Source organism: Coffea arabica, chromosome 10c, assembly GCF_036785885.1.
Source record: "Coffea arabica cultivar ET-39 chromosome 10c, Coffea Arabica ET-39 HiFi, whole genome shotgun sequence".
Taxonomy (NCBI): Eukaryota; Viridiplantae; Streptophyta; class Magnoliopsida; order Gentianales; family Rubiaceae; genus Coffea; species Coffea arabica.
This window is the reverse complement of record NC_092329.1, coordinates 24,078,384-24,082,818: the sequence shown is the minus strand read 5'-3', so window position 1 is coordinate 24,082,818 and position 4,435 is coordinate 24,078,384. Positions and strand designations below refer to the sequence as shown.

Below are 4,435 nucleotides of genomic sequence, written 5' to 3'. Positions count from 1 at the left end.
AATTTAATATTTATTCTATTGATTCAATTTGTCAATAATTGGACTCTTTGGCCTGTTTTATTGTTTATAAATGTGTATGTATTTATGTTAAGAAAATTAGGGTTTCTTTAATTTAAGTGAACCCTAATAAAGTTAAATATGACATTTAAGCCCTATAAAATTCATATGTGTGGCCCATTAAACATGTAGTTTTTTATAAAGTACTTATGGATTTCAAGAAAATTTTTGGGGTTGAATGTTAATTTTGGGTCAAATTATGGATATGGACCTTTGGTCCAATAGGTCATGATTTAATTTGATTGATTTGACCATATTTGACCACATTTTGATCAAAGTTGACCAAAGTTGACTTTGATCAAAATTTTTTATTTAATTTGGATAATTTTAAATTTGAATATTGGTCTGATTATATATATTTTGGGATAAATTAATTGAAATAATATGCCGCCAAAGTGACCTTTATTATGGAAGTTAATTTATTTTAAAATATAATTAGTTGGGTACTAGTGATTTTATGAATATTGATCGACCAAAAAGAAGGTCAATATTTAATGAAATTACATGTGCACTTGTGGTAATAAACATGTGATAATTATTTGTTTTTTTTTTACATGTGAATTATAAATTGGCCCAAAGAAAAATTTTTTTTTTGACATGTTATTATTGTCAGTGTTTATTACTGTGCCAAGATATCACTTAAAAGTTAATATTTTGTCCAAAGATAAAATATTAATGGAATATCGGTATGTTGAGATGGGGTTACCTTTATTTGAATTTATTATTATTTTGGTTTATATGAGTATAGTTTTAATTATTTTATGTTTTCTGATCAGTTGCGAATGATCTTACAAATATTACTTCCAACATCAATAATATTCTTATGCTGAATGACACAAACTTCAAGTCCTAGAAAGACTGAAGTTAGTACGCTCTTGACACGCCTAGTTTCAATGAAATACAGTGGTATAGGCAATATCAGAGAGTACATCATGGAGATGTCTTATCTTGCTTCGAAATTAAATGCACTTAAGTTGAAACTCTCATAAGAGTTACTAGTGTATTTGATTTTAATATCTCTTCCTACACAGTTTAGCCAGTTTAAGGTGAGTTACAACTGTCAAAAGGAGACTTGGTCTCTAAATGAACTCATCTCACACTGTGTAGAGAAAGAGGAAAAGTTGAAGCAAGAGCAGACAGAAAGTGCCCATCTGGTGTCAACCACTAATAATAAAAGTAAGGGACTTAAGAGAAAGAAAGAAAAAGGAGCTGCAGGTACAGCGCCACAAAAGAAATAACAAAAGAAATCAAATGATCAAGGAAAGAATAGTTGTTTCTTCTGTGGAGTTGAAGGGCATCAAAAGAAGCATTGCACCAACTATCACGCTTGGCGTGCTAAGAAATGTATGCTTCTTAATTTGGTTTGTTCTGAGGTTACTTTAATTTCGGTATCTAGACACACATGGTGGTTAGATTCTGGTGCAACAAGTCACATCAGTGTGACTATACAGGGTTGCCTGAATTGTCGAAAGTCTAATGATAATGAAAGATATATCTACGTGGGCGATGGAAAAATAGTTCAAGTTGAGGCAATAAGAGTTTTTAGATTATTGTTAAAAAACGGATTTTATTTGGATCTCTATGAGACATTTGTTGTACCGTCTTTTAGACGGAATTTAATTTCTATTTCTGCTTTGGACAAATTTGGTTATTTTTGTTCATTTGGAAATGAAAATTTTGAATTGTTTCATGATTCAAAATTGGTTGGTTCTGGTTCTTTAATGCATTACGATAATCTATATTTAATTAATACGATTGCCTCATTTAATAAATCTCTGCATTTGAGTACTAGAGGAGTAAAGAGAAAATTAACCAATGAGAATTCAGCCGCATTATGGCACAAGAGATTGGGACATATTTCCAAACGGAGAATGGAAAGACTTGTGTCAAATGAAATTCTCGACCTCTTAAATTTTACAGATTTTGATGATTGTATTAACTGTATAAAGGGGAAACAAACCAATAAAATGAGATTTGAAACCAATCGGTCTTCAGACGTCTTAGAACTTATACATACAGATATTTGTGGACCATTTTTCACATCTGCTTGGAATGGTCAACAATATTTTATAACGTTCATAGATGATTTTTCAAGATATGGCTATATATATCTTATTTCTGAAAAGTCACAGTCACTGGACGTGTTCAAAAATTTTAAGGTTGAACTTGAGAATCAACTCGACAAAAGAATTAAAAGCGTCAGATCTGACCGTGGTGGTAAATACTATGGTAGATATGACGGTTCAGGTGAACAACGTCCAGGACCATTTGCTAAATACCTAGAGGAATGCGGTATCGTCCTGTAAAATCCACGATTTTTGGGCTCATTTTATCTTGCCCAATTTAATTAAATAGTAATTTATTATGAGTAAAAATAAAAAAAAATAACCGTAGGATAGGTTAAAGGATTATTGAGGGATAGAAATGAGATAAGATAGGGTAAAAATTCATAATAGTTAAAACTCTTATCTAACCCATCTACTAGTGGGTGGTTATTAGGGTTTAGTACACTTATCAAAAAGAAATGATATCATTCCTCCCTTTCCTTATTTGCCTCCCCTTAGACCAAGAGCCGTCAGAGAGTAGAGAAGGGAAAGCAGGCATCGCCGTCAATCAATCGGAAGATTAGACACCTAAACCTGTAAGTCTCAAATTGTGACGACCCCACCTCCCCCTAAGGCGTACCAGAGGGTTTGGCGGACCGCCTGCCCAGCTCTCGCCAGGACTCACTCACTAAAATCATGTGCACACACCCCAAGCACCATTAATAATATCCGCAATCCCAGCTTATAATTTACATTGATAGAAACCAAAGTACAAAGTCTTGATATACTTAAACTAGTTCAAAATATATACAATCCAAGTACAAATGTTCCATTCGAGGAATAGCGCGAGTACAAAACCAAAATTCAAAACACAGTCTAAAGTAACTAGACTACGCTAGCCTTTACATCTCTTATGCCTCGCTCGTACCCCCTGTAAGGAGAACAAATAACGTGGTATGAGCTAAAAGCCCAGTGAGGTTCCAAATAGCAAATTGACCATTATTTATAAATACAAGTTTTCGATTTAGCAAGGTAACGAGCATGAAGAGTTCATAAAAGTGAGCAATAACACTTCAAGTAGCAATCTCAAAATGAGCGAGTATAAAAAAAATTTTCATAAGAAACAATCATCCAATAAACAATAATCATTTCAAGCATAAGGATACGGATAGCTCTCAGGAGCCAACTTCCATTCATCATCAGGAGCTTGATCACGTAGTAGTTGACACTCCGTCAACTTTCAAGTAAAGAAACCGATCCAGTAGAACACCACTTAAACGACTCTCCGTCCACCGTTCAACCCCCAGCTGGGCCCAAAATCCTCAAGAACACGGGTGGTAATACTCGAGTATACCGATTAGTCGAGGAGATATCACTCCACTCGACAATACAAGAGACCCAGGGTTCGTTACCCAATCGACCAAGCCCTTGCCGGCTCGACTAGAGTAACTCGCCACAGGGTTTCTGGAATTCCAGGAAGTGCGCGCATCATAAACAAGTATATCAAGTCAATTGCAACAATAAACAAGTATATCACGTAAGGGCAAGTGCGATAAAGTACACTCTTGCCCTAACAATTCACGCATGTGGCATGTAATCATATTGGCACGTATCAAGTACAAGTATCAAGTTCAATTCAGTATTTGAAAGCACTCACCAAAAGATATAGTGCCTTTACTGGTCACTTTCAGGTTATATTCCGAGTCCAAATCTGCGATAAAACTCAGTTTGAGAACTTTGAAACATGACTAGAGTTCGAAACTTAGACGTTTCGTTCAATAAAATCAAGAATTTGAAATTCACTCGGATAGTAGTCGTGAAACACTTGCTCACTTTTTTTAAACGGTAAAACTTTGTAACATTTATACTTGAAAATGCCATGCGAGTCGAAAGTACAAGAGAAACATATTCCAAATAGTCATTATTTCATTTCTCAAGGGTACAAGCTCGGCCAAGTCCTTCCTTATATACCTCGGAACAAGAATACTCAAGTACCCTAGATGGTTCAAGCAGTAATCACTCTTAACCCTTACTCAAGTTGCAAGTAGTTCTCTAGTTTTCGAGCGTAAATTTGGGCAGCATGCCCTTTGTGTTTACCTAATTTTCCAGCCTTTTAGGCTTCATTGTTTTTCTCAAACACAACCCAACATTATACATCTCAGCCATTCATGTCAAGAGCCGTTCCATAGGCTCACAATATCATAATAATAAGATTCACAACAGTAGCAAGTACAGAAGTTCAATGTGGCACAAAACAGATTTGACGTACAAATGCGGAAATAACATATCCGAGGCTACGCTTATCGGATTGAGGCGTAACCTATGCCGTTTCG

The 4,435-nt window shown here is 35.1% G+C and overlaps 1 long non-coding RNA gene across 1 annotated transcript; it reads right to left on the bottom strand.

Annotated features, from left to right (window-relative positions):
• Positions 1-2,825: 2,825 nt before the first annotated feature.
• Positions 2,826-3,815, bottom strand: LOC140016323 (uncharacterized). The gene is made up of 2 exons (XR_011822720.1): positions 3,760-3,815; positions 2,826-3,033 (listed from the first exon to the last, which is right to left on the bottom strand). It is a non-coding gene; the product is annotated as an uncharacterized lncRNA (long non-coding RNA).
• Positions 3,816-4,435: the final 620 nt, after the last annotated feature.